General features: G+C 40.4%; 1 long non-coding RNA gene across 7 annotated transcripts in view; it reads right to left on the bottom strand.

Annotated features, from left to right (window-relative positions):
* The window catches only part of LOC105103530 (uncharacterized), a 30,424-nt gene extending 15,376 nt beyond the window's left edge, over nucleotides 1-15,048 (bottom strand). The window contains exons 1-5 of one of the 7 annotated variants that reach the window (XR_010379445.1): nucleotides 14,779-15,048; nucleotides 13,616-13,755; nucleotides 8,657-8,736; nucleotides 6,215-6,347; nucleotides 5,677-5,822 (exon numbers count right to left, since the gene is read on the bottom strand). This is a non-coding gene — a long non-coding RNA (uncharacterized LOC105103530). Of the gene's footprint in view, nucleotides 1-5,676; nucleotides 5,823-6,214; nucleotides 6,477-8,656; nucleotides 8,737-13,615; nucleotides 13,756-14,778 lie in introns of those variants that run through there. The other 6 variants (XR_010379442.1, XR_010379441.1, XR_010379444.1 and 3 more) reach the window with 6 other exon arrangements.
* Nucleotides 15,049-15,600: the final 552 nt, after the last annotated feature.

Genomic DNA, 15,600 nt, shown 5'->3' with positions numbered 1-15,600 from the left:
AAAATCTTAGAAAATCTTTGTCCAGACAAAGAACCAGAAAAGGGGGAAACCTAGCAAGAAAGAAAGCTTTTAGATGACAGTTGCCCTAACATCACAAAATGAAACCCAGCTGCGCCCTCACCACGCCAGCAGACTGAGCAGGAAATGTGGACTCCATGCTCACTTGATTTTAACCAGGTACCCCGACCCATACTTTGGGGTTTATCAGAGAAGACCCCATGGGAAAGAGGGACTTTCACCCCCACCTGGTGGAAATAAGTGCCCCCACCATGGTGTCAGTGGAGACCACACTGGGAGCCTAACTCCCACCCACACCCAGTCATAATGAGGCACCCTTCTCCTCCTCTGGTGGAAGGGAAGGCACCATTCCCCTTTCTGGGCTGGTGTCACCAGAAGCTGAATGGGACAGTGGAACTTTCATGATGATCCAATGATAAAGAGGCCTCCTGCCCTCCATAGCATTAACAGGGGTCACAAAAAGGGCAGTAAGAAGATGCCTTCCCACTCCTACCTGGGTGGTTGGTGGAGGCCTGGTGTGGGGTGAAATCCTTCTTCTACCAGGCAGTAACAAGGTGCCACTTCCCTTCCACCCCTACACCTGTCCCATCTCCCATGTTAGTAGAGGGGGAGTGGGGAACCTGAATTTTTATCCTCACCTGGCAGTAATGAGCACATTCCACCCCACCCCCACCACGGTGTTAGTGGAAGCCACATGGGCATGGGGAACAGCTAGGAGGTGTGCTGCCTCTCTCAGTCAGGGTAGTGTAGGTGGAGGCCTGGGGGCGGGGAGCCTGAAATCCCACCTCTACCAAGTAGTGACGAGTCACCCATTCCCCTCCCACCTTACCCTCCAACTCCTGAGTCAGAGAAGGCTGAGTGGGGAACCTGGACTTTCATTCCCCCATGGCTATTATACGATATTATGAGTTTCATCCCTTACTGGCATGCTGTCACAAGAGACTAAAACAGATTATTTAAATGAGACACAGACTTTTATAACATAATACCCAAAATATCCTGTGGGTATAATCAAAACTCCCTCTTCTACCCAAAAAATCAAAAAATCTTAACTGAGTGAAAAAAGATAATCAACAGACACCAACATCAAGATAGTACAAGTATTGGAATTTTCTAACAGGAATTTTAAAGTAGTCATCATAAAAATGTTTCAATGAGTTAATACAAATATGCTTGAAACAAATGAAAAAAAGTCTCAGCAAAGAAATGGAAGATACAAAGAAGAACGAACTGGAAATTTTAGAACTGAAACATGCAATAACTGAAGTAGAAGCTCAATGGATGGATGTAACAGCAGAATGGAGAGGAAAGAATCGGTAAACATGAAGGCAGAACAACAGCAATAACCCAATTTAAACAACAGAGAAAAATAGACTGAAAAAATTTTAGAACAATGACTCAGGGACCTGTGAGACTATAACAGAAGATGTAATATTCATGTCATGGAAGGAGAGGAGAAAAAGTGTGTAGAAAAAAATTTTTGAAGGAATAATAGCTAACAAACTTCAAATTTAGTAAAAGACATAAATCTAGAGGTTCAAGAAGCTGCGTGAAACCCAAACAGAATTATCCCAAAGAAATCCATGAAAACATGCATCATGATAGAACTTTGGAAGATCAAATACAAACAAACAAACAAACAAAGCCCTTGAAAGCAGGGAGAGAGAAATGATGCATTACCTATAGGAGAAAAGCAATTCAAATAACAGCAAATTTCTCATCAGAAACTATGAAGTATAGAAGGAAGTGGTGCAACATTTTTCTTTTTTTTTATGGTGATGTATGTTTTATTTATTTATTTTTTAAACATTTTTTATTGATCTATAATCATTTTATAATGTTGTGTCAAATTCCAGTGTAGAGCACAATTTTTCAGTTATACATGAACATACATATATTCATTGTCACATTTTTTTCTCTGTGAGCTACCATAAGATCTTGTATATATTTCCCTGTGCCATACAGTGATTATACTGCAACATTTTTCAAGTGTTAAAAGAAAAGAACTGTTAACCTAAAATCCTGTGTCTGGCGGCTATGTTATCCTTTAGGAAAGAAGGGGTATACAAAGACATTGTCAGATGAAAGAAAATGAAGATAATTTATCACCAGTAGATGTAAACTAGAAGAATGGCTAAAGGAAATTCTTAAGACAGACAGGAACTAATAATAGAAATGCTCCTGGAATGTCAGTAAGGAAGAAAGAAAAATGGAAAGGGCAAAAATATGGATAAGTATAGTAGCCTTTCCTTCTCATATTGAGATTTCTAAAATTCTGTTGGATGGTTGAAACAAAAAGTATTACACTACATGATGTGGTTCTAAATGAATGTAGGGGAAGTATTTTCATCCTATTACAAAAAGTGGATGACAAAGGAACTTTATTGACCACACAATGGAAAGAGTTGGGCATGCAGGCACTCACCACTGCTGGAGCTACCTATTACTCATGTAGGTATGAAGCAATGAATGAATGACAGATATTCTAGGATAAGGGCACACATATGCCTTAGATTCTAAACAGATAGTTAAGATCAGAATATCTTCCCATTGAACACTCACTTACTTTGGTATCATACTTCCCTCTTCTCTTACAAAATATCTCTATTGGAATGCAGTGCTTTTCAGATGTTTCAAATCTGTTTTAACCAACTGCATTCTGTCATATTCACTCCCTGGTTATTAAATGCTTCTATTCCAAGGTCAAGGGACTCAGGAAAGGCCAAGAATTGGACCCTGCATCTTCATTAATCTCTACCTTCAGTAAGTTGGCAGACAGACGAATTTTGAGACAAGGCAAGGGACACTGTGGCCCACATGGTAAACCACTGAAGCTCTCCAAAAAGGGTCCAAAGTGACAGGGCCAACTGTGTATAAGAGAATGTGTGCAGATGACATAGTTGAAATCCAGAAACAAACCACTACATCCCAGGAGAAATCCTGTGCAGAGATGCTACTGGACAGGTCAAGAAGTGTGGATGATAGCACATTTGAGTTAAGTACACTGAGCCCATGTGTGTACAACAGCACAGAGTTACCCTAGCATAAGGGGGAGGCATTTTGTCAAAAAACACAGATTTGTTTGGCGCAGGGGTCAGATCTCAACTCTGAAGAAATAAGTGCACAAGAACAATATTTTTTTTTAAAGCCTAAACTGGTCAGAGCAGTGCGGTGTGATACACCTCACTAAGCTGATGAAAGGAGTTGAGGTAACACAAGAGAAAAACCTGAGTGATCTCTGGGATGATGCCGAGATGAAACAAACGAGAGCATGGACAGAGTGAACACGCGGACAGAGTGTTCTGGTTAAGAATGTGACTCCAGAAGGGAGAACCTCACTGACTGATGGGAGCCCCTGGGGCCTGGAGTCAGAGAGAAACTAAAGAGGGCTTGGGGGATCCGTTAGTCATAAGTCCTTCCCCTTGAGGGAGATTGAGGGAACCGAGCATCAACTCAGCTTCACGACTGTCAGTGCTCCTGGTTCTGAACCTGCCCCCGTGGACCAGAGACATACGAGCAGGGCACTTTCCTTCTTCCCATCATTTGTGCCATTTCAGTGTATCCAGGGGATACTATGCAGCATCCCATGGAAGCGAATGTGTTCCTTCCCCAATCAGTCCTACACCTGGACGGCCTCATGCCCCTGGAGTGTCCCACCTCTGAGCCCTGAATGCTCCCCTGGGAGTCCCCACTTTTCACTCCAGTCAGGATGGACTCCCCGTGCCCTCCCTCCCATCCAGCCCCATGAATCCTGCCCGCTGTCCTGCCCAGCTCCTCTTTGGGGAGTCTCTGATCATGTCCTCCTCTTCGTAAATTAAGGGGGATCTACAGAGGTGACCACAACTTCCACAAGGACCTGGACTGTGTGAAACCATAACTGTGAACTCTGTAGACCCTGGGTCACTGGAGGTGCAAAGAGTGATGGATGCTGAGTAAAGACCCGTGTGACAGTGCAAGTCATAGCAGAAGGAATTCACCCTGGGATGGCTTAGGCTCTGGGACCCAGAAAGAGCTCCTAATTCTTGCTACAGTGTCCCTTCCTGTCAACCCCTGACCAGTCACCTCTTCCTAGAACTTTAAGTGGGTTCCAGACTCTCAGCTCATGTGTATGCCTAATGTGAACACAGAGGGCAGCAACAAAGGAGAGGAAAAGCACGATTATTCACTAGAAAGGATGAGGATTTTTCCCCAGCCCAACTCTGTTACACTGTATATCCCAGAGACAGCACTGAAATTCCTTCATAATACAGTTAAGTGTGTTGTTCCCTTCCTGTTCTCACATTCCTAAATAGTCACTCAAACATAGTAATGAGGTTAATAAACATCCCTGTTAAAGATCAGAAGTTAGGATAGGAAGGAAGCAAACACCGGTGTTGTGGATGACATGTCATATACCGTCCTGGGATCTTGATGGATTTTGCCCCTTGAACTCCTTACAGCACTCCCTTGAGTGTAAGGACCAGGAGATAGACACACAAACACATGTATAAACATACATATATACACACACACGTACATATGTGTGTACATGTGTGTGTGCACGTATGTTATATGTTAAATTAGCAAGCTGGATGGTAAGAACAGTTAATGTATTTGTGCATAGTGACAACACGCAGAAAAATATTTTGTTTAGGGAAGTTCTCATATGGGGTAAAAGGATATAGCAATGCATGGGAATAATCATCATCCCTTTCTGGGTAGTAATCATCCCTAGGGCAGAAAGAAGGAGATACAACCAGGGAGGAGTAAAGTTTTTTCTTAATCTCAATTGATTTTATAGTTCTATGCTTTTCATCTGAAATCCTTCATAAGTAGTAGCACTTTTAGGGGATACAGTTTTTTTATCATAAACATAATGTATAGTTCACTTAGCACATGTTTAATATTTTAATCAAGTACACAGTTGAAAAATATCAATACCCAGCAATCCCATCACCACTGAAATTTACACTAAGCTATTGCCTTCCATTATTTTCCTCTGCATGCACATATGCAAGTGTAATATACATATATTATATACACATTTCTTATAACTATTATTTTACTCCATATACAGTTCAGTATCCTTTTTTTGTTGTTATTTTGGTTTTGCTTTTATCTTAACTATTGTCTTGAGTACCAGCACATGGAGAAAGTGTTCTGATTAAATGGCAAGGTGTAAGACAAGATGTAAATGTTTAATGAAGCCTTGACCAGTTGACACAGCCTCAACTCTTGAACAATGTATCTGATTGGAAATGCCATACTTGTAGCATATTAAATAATCTCACATATTGGAGTCTGCTCATGAGTTTTCTATAGACTTCCTTTAATGTGTGTGTCAATCACTTTATTCAACCATTATAAAAAAATCACAGTTCTGTGGAACATTGTAATGCCAGGCAGTATCATCTTCACTCCTATCACTTCTTTGGATGGGTGGTAGGAAAAACAATAATAATTTAAAAGTAATAATAAGAAACAATAATAAAAGACAACAGTGATCATAGAACACATAATAGATAAACTGCTTGCTTAAGACCATGCAACCAGCAAGTAATGGGTCTCAGTGTCAAATCTCAGTCCTTCTGATTCCAAAGCCCTTGCCCCTAAACACTGTTTCTATACTGAGTGCCCTTCTATATTAGAGTTGAGGCCAGCATGGGGGAAGGGACTCACCCAAGGTCCTGCACTCAGTTGATGGGTCTGGCTACTGGGACACGTTTGATGACTCCCATCTTCTGTCTAGCTGACCCGTTTTTCTTTCTCTTCTGTACTATTTCTTCTTCCTGGAGCTCAATAAAAATTGCTTCACTCACATCAAACTAGAATGAAAATAAGGAGACAGGAAAGCATGTGGAAAAAAAGAAACGATGAGATGGGACCAAAATTCACTTCTTGCTGCTACAATTCCAGATGCTGTTTCAAATCTTCTGTTTTATGGGACAGAGGTGGTAGGATGGGCTGGGAGTATTATATCTCAGAGTCCCACTACATGCCAGACATTCTTTGAGGTTTTTCCCTTTTCGTCTTACAAGAAGCCTGGAAGTAGGCACCTTAGTAGGCACCTTTCACAGATGGCCAAGCTCAGATTAACAGAGTAAGTAAATTTTCCAGTGTCAAATGTCTACCCTTTGCCTTCTACACATATCAACCAGCAGCCTCCTGTTTAGATGATGGATTTCCAGGGTTTAAAGACTGATGGTGGAAAACTTGCCTGATGTGGAGTCTGGGCTGTGTCATGCTTCCCACCGGACATGAAGATGATGGTGGGGATGAAATCCTGTCCCATGGGCCAAGAGGCCTGGGTGTGGGGGCCACACAGATGGACTGACTCCTGAGGTACTGAACTAGAACCAGGAAGCAGCACAAAAGCTTTACCTTTGGAAAGAGAACCTGAATGATAGGGTATTAATATGTACACAACTACTATATGAAAGATGTTTTACATTTTATCTCATTTAATGCAAACAATTATGTTTAAGACTACTAATTATCTCTATTACTCAGATAAAGGAACAGAAGTTAAAAGTTAAGCAACCTGACCTAGGGAAACAACCTTATAAATGATTGCTCCAGGACTGAAAACCTGAAATGACACAAAAGTCTAAGCCTTTTCCCCCTCTGTCCTGTGAACTAACACTCAGCCTACTTCAAGGCATTATTATTCAGTTATTCTTTTTAAAACAATTGAGTGAAGCACTCTTTAAATAATGAAAATCACTATAAAATGTAAAATACCATGTGAATACCAAAAATTCAAAATCAAAATGTTTGTGAAAAGTTGGGAAAATCATTTACCACTTATATTCAGACATAAGGTTTATATCCTTGATGTGCAAAATACTTTTAAACAATAATGATATGTCAATGATACCAAGAGATAATGTGCATAAAAAGCAGTATACATTTCTAATAAAAACTAGGAAACATTCCATGTCAAATAAACAAATTAAATGAATATGAATTATATTAAGTGAAATAAAGAAATCATAAAATAAAAGACTATGATCCCATTTCTGCAAAAGAATGCACATCAACATGGGTGTGTACGCACATGTGTGTCATTAAGTATAAGTCAGTGCATTATATACAAAGGAAAATCTGGAGAGTAGACACCAATAAATTAAGAGATGATACCTGTATTATGATGAGAAGAAGATGGAGGCAGAAGGGAGAGAGAAAATAATTTCAGTTTCTTAGCATACATTTCCATATTGTTTAATGATTGCTAAAAAAATAAACATATTGACTGGCAATCTGAAAAAGTTTTATAAGATAAAGAGATAAAGTTTTGTAAAATAGGAAAACCTACAAACAAAGCCACAAAATGATAGTGTAGAGATACATTTATTAATTTAGAAACATGTTCATATACTGTTGTGTGAAAATAACATTAAAGAGATTTCTTTGATAATAATTCAATGTGTATGAGTAGATGGGAGAGAGAGGATACTTTAATTGTATAAATCTGCATTTCTATAGTGTTTTAAATGTGGAACATTTATTGTACAAAATGTTAAAAACATAAAATAATTATGATCTGGTTATAAATATGATGTTTATACATTCATTGCTTTGGAAACATGTTCACAGTGTACTGTTTTATGAGTAAAAGAAACACATCAGGACAATTTATTTGACACTGCTTCTCTGTATGTTTGTCTGCCTCAAACCTCTTTATATGAATTATTCATATACCAACTCATGCAGCTTTCCATTTAGTTCACATAGGACTGGGCCTTAGGGCTTGAAAATCCCAGGATAGGCACAAATATTTAAGGATCACCGCCAGTGTGTGGAAAATTACAGAAAGCTTTGGCCTATACCACGGAATTCATGCACTTCCCTCGTCCCCCTTCCATTACCTCACCCTTTGCCAGCCTCAGAGGTCCTTCACACCTGCAATTCTACCATAAACCACCAGGTGGCATCGTTCTCCATTTTCTATGGATTTTTTTTTCCCCAAAGAAAAGGCATTATTTTTTTAAAAATAGAAACAAACAATTTCTTTAAAGTAGATAACTAAATAATAAGTATAGTGTAATCCCAACTCTCTTTGAAAAATTCATATGTATATAAGACTGAGAGGATGTATACTTAATTTTGTTTCCTGCCTCTAATCTGCATCCACATCTCTTTTATTTAATACTGTGTACTGTCTACTGTGTTCCAGGCACTGCGAATCCAATTCCACATCTGCATCCCACACCTTTCCTCTCTTGAGCTCTATACCCGAATAACTGGAAATGTGCACAGGGAGCAAGATGTATGTTAGTGCCCACCCGAAACAGAACCTATTCCAAGCAAGTATAGTCCAAGCTTCACGCCAAGTCCTGGAAACCCAGTGTATAAACAGGAAATGATGCAGTTGAGTAGGGAAGGTTTGTCACCTTGGGAAACTGAGACACCTTATAATCCAAATGTCTGTCCTTTTGCATACTGCTAACCAGCCACTACCTTCTGACAGGATCTCACTCTCAGATAGAGAGTGAAGGATGCACTAACCCTTGTGTGATTTCAGTCTGGGTTCTTCTCATAAGCATGAACTAAGGTTTTACTGTCTCTTTACTTCTTGGCTAGGTCTCGTGGAAGATTTCAGAACTGGCTCTGTGTCTAGACAGACACAGAGGTGGATCCTTAGGAGGGTGATCCCTACCATTTAGTCATCTGAGTGGTTCATCTGAGGTGACGTGGAGTTTCTGCTTCATGTAGGATCTTCTCCACAAGTAAGCAGGCCTGAACCCAGTTCCACAGGAGACAGAAAAGAGTAGAGATCATGTTCTCAAATACAAGCACAGGACCAGGACCCTGATCTGAACATCTAATTCTCCTGATTTAGTGGAATAGTTTTTGTAGATTCCTCACATGAATGGACAGATCTCCTCAGCACTCCCCTTATGCCCAACATCCCAGTATGATCCATAATTCTCTCCTCTATCTCCTGCCTATTAAAGTACACCCCTAGGTAAATTTCTCTATAACCTGGTAGTGGTGAAAATGTGTTTAGCTACGACAAAATCCAGAAGTAATAGGGAAAATAATAATACATATGAATTTTTTCATAAAAAATTGAATGGCTAAAAAAATCCATCTGCAAAGTAAAATGAAAAACTAAAAACTGGGGAAAATATTTATAATTTAGATCACAAAGAGTTATATCCCTCATGTGTAGAAACCTTATGAAAAAGTGAATGTAAAAACCAATAACATGAGAGGAAAAAGGAGGACAATAGATACAAGCAGGTATTTCACCAAAAAGATGTAAATGCCAGAGTAAAAAAACAGTCTTTAAACACAAGAAAAATGCTCAATCTAACTCATGATAAGCAATGCAAAGAAAAAGAACTATAATGAGATACCTCTTCTCACCAATTAGATAGTCTGTGAGGACACAGACATTTTTATATATTGCTGGTGGTAATATAAGGTGGTACTAGCCTTATAGGGGGGATTTGATACTATCTAGTACAATTATATAAGTATTTACTATTAGAACCAGTAATTTCTCTTTTAAGAATTTATCCCCCAGAAAACAATGCAAAAATACAAAAAGGCATAATAAGCATAAGGCCATTCCTCGCAGAACAATATGTAACAACAGAAGATTAGCGACAAGTCAAATGTCTACCAGTAGGGGGCTGGTTGAGTAATCTGAAGTACAGCGACATCAGAGAGTACTATGCAGCCATAAAAAGCAATGAGGACTCCCGCTCTAGATTGTTGTGGAGTTATCACCAGGATGTATTATTAAGTGAAAAAAGCAAGGTGCAGAAAAAAACATGCAGAGCTGCTCCTGTCTAATATGGTAGCCACTAGCTGCAAGCAACTATATAAATTTAATTTTTAAAAATTAAATGAAATTAAGAATTCAGTTATTCACTTATACTGGCCACATTTTGGGTGCTCAACAGCTACTTGTTGATACAGAGCATTTTCACCTCTGCAGACATTTCTATTGGACAGTGTTGGTGAAGGCTGTGCCACCTTTTACATATGAATGGGGAAGGAAACTAATATATGTATTACATTTGTTTTTATATTTAAAATATGGGAAGTTAAAACAAAAATGGACAAAAACAATTACCTATAAGCAGATGGAGGAGCAGCCCATGATGCAATGCAATGACGTGCATTGTCTCAAAAATATAATACATATTTACAGACTCCATGTGCTAAAAAGGTTAAGAAGCAATGACCAGTCCCGTAGCAATGCTCAACTCTAGTCCTCAGACTGAATCCTCTGAAAACACTTCCCACTACATGGAATCAGGCTTCATTTTAAGTCTGAGTAGGAATTGTACCAGGTGAGTCGACCAAACTCTCATATCAGAAAGCACATCAAAAAGACTCCAGCCAACCTGAAGGGGTTCCCTTTGGACAAAGAGAACAATCTGAATATCAAAAAGATTAATGACTATGGTAGGTTAAACCACATCAAACATATAAGCATCTTTGAGATCATTATGGCACTTTAAACAAACTCACTGCTCACCTTTGGCGAATCCCAGGGAAAGAATGCATTATTCTGAAAAGTGGAAATAATGCTAAAGAATTATACATATATTCCTTCTACTCTTCCTGTGTGTACCATACCTCAGTGTAACCTCATAGTTCATGAGGGAATGTTTCTTCATAGAAGAATTCCGGCTACTAAATTCAGAAGAAAGTATAGAATTAAAATATCTCCCTTCTGCAACCTTTAATGAAATGCAGATCTAGGCAATGATTTTCAGAGGCTGCAAAAAAGATGAGGTAAAAAGCAGATGGAAATATTGAAAACAGATAGATCAGGCTGACAATACCTGAGACCCAGTGATCAATCTCAACAACACAGAAGGAGAGACAATCAGATAAGATGAGCCTCCAGGTGAAACACTACAGGAAGTACACCACCACATGTGAGGTGCTCTTGCCAAAGAACCTGAATCTGATCAAGTCTCTAAATCTATTTACAATTTAAAGGAAATAGGAGGGGGCCAGGTGGAACATAATACGGATACAATCAGCAAAATCCAGAAAGCAAACTCCACAGGACCAAAGTTATAGTTTCTTAAGCAAATAAATGGGAAGGTTAAAAAAAAAGAGGGTACACATTCTTTAGATTAAAAAAGACACTTCAGGGAAATTAAAATTAAAATCACATGTGATAACTGCCACACATGCAGTAGGAGAATAAAAATGAAAAAGGAGGGAAATACCAAGTGTTGGCAAGGATGTGGAGCTAATGGGACTCATACACTGCTGTGGGGGAATAGACTGGAACAACTTTGAAAAAACTCACTGGAAGTACCTACTAAACTGAACATACCCATACCCTATAACTCAGAAATGCCACTCTTAGGTATATGCCCAAGAAATGAAAAAAAAAGTCCACTCAAGACAGTTCATAACTCTATTATTCAACAATGAGTCAAAAAAAAACTGGAAAATACCCCAATCTCCATAACAGATAAAGATACTGTGAAATATCCACATAATGCATTGTTTTTATAATTAATCTCTTTCTGCTTTTCTTAAAACTCTAGTACATGACAGAATGACCCCTGAAGCATAATTTCTACATGAAGGGATATGACCTCAGCCTAACCTCAACTACCATGGGCTGAGAAAGTTAAAAAAAAAATGTCTTTCTCTTCTTCTAAGTATACTGGTTCAAAGTGAGGGCTCTGGAGACAGAGTCCTGCCATGTACAAACTGTGCGAATTTGAGTACTATTACTTCACCTTACAGTCACTCAATTTCTCATCTGCAAAACCACGATTATATAGTACTAATCCTAAAAGAAAAAAGTTTTTAAAAAAGATTGCCTTGTGCTTTAGTTTTTACAATGATAAATGATCAAGAATCACATTATTTTAAAAATTCAGCTGCAGAGATGTTGGAACACTGCACTCTCTGTGATCTTGAAAGAGTGAAAATCTCTCAGTGCCTCAGTTTCCTTTTCTGTAAAATGGCAAAAACAATCGTACATACCTTATGGGTTGTTGTTTTGAGAATTGATTAATACATGAAAACTCTTAGAACACTGCTAGACATACAGTAACAACTCAATAAATGTTAGATGTTTTTAAGAAATATCAGTTGAGATATTTTTATAATTTTGATAGTTTCAGTTTGCGTATCTCTTTAATAAAGCTTATGCTCTAAAAACTGAATACTACTCATCAACTGATACATATTTTAAATCATTAACTTTCACTGTAACCACTGTTGAATGACCTAACAGTCTTGAGAACCTCTCAAAAGCACTTGGAACAACTGACTTCAAGAAACACACCACCATTTCTACACGTGACCAAACATAAAGCCAAGGGGTCATCCTAGATCCTGTCTGATCCTCACACACCCACCCCCTACAGCCACTGCAGGTCCCACCTGTCCTACCTCCTACACCCGCTGTCCAGGCCACCCCGCCCTCTGCACACTGCTGCAGCTCAGGGCCAATCCACTCTCGTCCCTCCCCTGGACTCTGCAAGCTTCTCCTAAGGGTTATCCCCACAGCTATCCCATCCCTGTCCAGTCCACTCCCCACACAGCGGCCAGAGTCACCTTGTGAGCACGTGAATCAGAGCCTGTCATCCCCACATACTAATCCTCCGCCGTCAGAATGAACTCCAAACTCCTGACACGGCCCGGACCATGTGGCTTCTGTCTGCCCCGCCCGCCCTCATCTCCTGCCACCTGCACCTCATCTGCCAGGCCCCACCCAGGCAAGCTCATCATCCACTCCTGCAACCACCAGAGCCACGCACATCACAGGGTGAATGACCCAAAGGCCTGCCCAGTCCAGGTGTCCTCTTGTCGTTCAGGATTCAGCTCTAATGTTGCTTCCTGAGAAAGAGCTTCACTGACAGCCTCTTCTATAATAATCCCTGTCCCCATCATTTTCTTTTCTTTTTATGTATTTATTTTCATCAAAGTGCAAATCCCCATATGAAATTGCCCCATTTATTGATTTATCTCCTTACTGCCAGTCTTCCCAAGCTAGAATGAAAGTTCCAGGGACCCTGCCTTTCTTGTTCTCTGTGCTGTGTCCCCAGTGTCTCATTCAATGCCTCCTCACATATATGTCACTGAATATATATTACTTAAATCAAGGAATTGTTAACCTATTTGACACGCAGGAGCAGACACATATTTAAAGCTGTCAGAAACAAATGACAACAAAATTAGACATCAAAGGATTCCAGATTTTAAGAATATATTGTTGCAAATCTATAGCAGTATTTTTCAAACTTGGATGAGTACTATAATGAACTGAAGAAATTATTCAAAAGTAGACACCTTCCATCCCACCTCCCTGGTTTTGATTCAGCAAAACCTAGGGTCAGCCTAGGTATCTGTAGTCTTAACAAGCATCACCTGATGATTTTGATAAGGCAGTCCATGGACCATAGTCAGAAAATTCCTGACCTAAACAGCTGACATTTGCTTAGCATTAGTTTCATGCCTGCCATGCAGACTTCTATGATATCTGGGATGTGTTTGTTAATGTAATTGCTTCAAAGTGCACTGGTCCTTCCCTCCCACCTAAGAGCACCAACTGCTTTCCAACATGACACTGTACTTAAACTCCACAATACTCCTGGGTGGTGAGGAAAGGGTAGTGACTTACCTGAAGTGTCCCAATGATGGGGCCCGAGCTCTTCACGTCTGCTCCAGGAACCTGTCTAGCAGACTCAACATCACACTTGGTTCTTCTCTATCAGCTCCTGTTTCTGGGGCTCAGAGTCTATACCCTTCTCAGATGTTCCACTAAAAGGGAGAGACAGGGGAATCAGACAGCATGTGGGATAAAGAGAAAAGTGAGAGGATGGGAAAGCACATGAGACAGAGGGGAAGGGGTGAGGATGTTCTGCCCGTCCCCACTCAGTTCACTGGAAGCTGTGCAGTGATGCTTTGCCCCTTTCCCACCTCCATCACACCGCCCCCTCCACACACTGCAGTGACACCGAAGCTGTCACATCATGGACATGTGGGCTTATCCCTGCTTGCATCACGTGTCCAAGTGTTCTCCCTGGAAGTCATGTTATTATGTTAATATCAGAGGCATCACACTGACAGAATTAAGGAGGTAAAGCTGGAATGGAGAAATACAATTTGATGAGGATCTACTAGTTGCCATATATTGTAGGCATTGTAGGTTATAATTTTTGGACTTTTTCTTTTCAAGTCCTCAAAGCAGTTCTCTGAGGTGGGTATATTTACTTCCTTTCTACAGATGGGGAGATTGTCAGGCTCTGAGAGCAAAGTACATGATAAAAAAAAAAATTCTAGGGAGGTGTCAATGGACATAGAAGCCAAATTGAAGGGGCTAACATTGGCCAATTCTGTGACAATTTGAGCATCAAAATACATAATGATAGTAACAGATGTAGCAAAGGTAACCCTTTGAGCAAAGTAGGAATCTGTGAGTCATACTGATATAAATATACATGAATAAATACATAAATAAGAAAGAGGGGAAAGCTCTACCCTGAAGTCAAATCCAACTAATAAATCTGGAAGGAATGAGGGAATTAGAAAAGCAACATTTGATATCTACCATAGTAACAAATGACTCAGCCAGGAGTCAAAAATGGATGATCTGCACGAAATCCCACAGCAGTCACTGAGCCACCGTGGTAACCAAGCTGGCCAAGAAAAGCTGCGAAAAAGAAACAATTTGGCTCCTAACCAGTGCTAGGAACTGAATAGAACAGACATGCACACACACATACACACATGATCTCTCCCTCTCTGTCACTACCCAAGACTTTGCCTTATTCTCCCTCGCACCTGTTTTTAAAAGGAAAGTAGCTCCAGGACACCCTGGAGCAAGACACCACACTCACTGGGGCCGGGAGGGTCCCCTAGGGCCCATCTCTCTGCCTCACCAGACAGCCGGGGCACCGATTTCCAAAGCAGGAAAGACACGACTTGGATCCCTTTGTCTCCCCACACCTCAGGGCTGTTCAGCCCCCACGGCGGGAACCTACACCCTCAGTTGAGTCCCAAACACCTGAAGGCGGGACCTCCTCTTCTCGTCAGACCACGTCTGTCTCGGTAGAAAAGTCTTCACGGTCGCCATAGTGACGTAAGGTTTCTATGGCAACCGCGATGCGCAGACTAGTCCCCCCCTCCACCCACCGGAAATACTACTGCACACCCCTCCACCCTCTGGCTTTTCGCTTGAAAGCAAAACATCTTCGGTCTTCAGGCTACTACGTGAGAAAGCATCCTAATTAGAAGATCTAGACTGGGACCTGGCAACTGGCGGAACTCTGCCTAGTTTGGTGAAACAAAGTGTGTCTCTGCTATCAGGAATTTTGTTTGCTTTAAAGAGACTGTAGGGAAGTAGTATCAGTACCCAGAGACTCAGGGAGGTATCCTAGGATTCTTGCAGATAAGCTAGCCCTCAGAGCGTGAACATATCAAATCACAGGCCATGCTAAGCAATTAGTTATCAGTGGCAGAAAATTAAGACGTGGTCTATAATTATGTAACTGAATGATGTAGGAGCACCAAAAGATGGCTTGATGATCTTCCCTTACCACAAATACTGCATAAAAGTCATCCTACAAAATAGAAATGGTCCCCAAACTTCATTCTACACATTTT

The sequence above is a fragment of the Camelus dromedarius genome, chromosome X (assembly GCF_036321535.1).
Source record: "Camelus dromedarius isolate mCamDro1 chromosome X, mCamDro1.pat, whole genome shotgun sequence".
NCBI classification, from domain to species: Eukaryota; Metazoa; Chordata; class Mammalia; order Artiodactyla; family Camelidae; genus Camelus; species Camelus dromedarius.
This window is presented reverse-complemented; position numbering and strand designations above follow the sequence as displayed.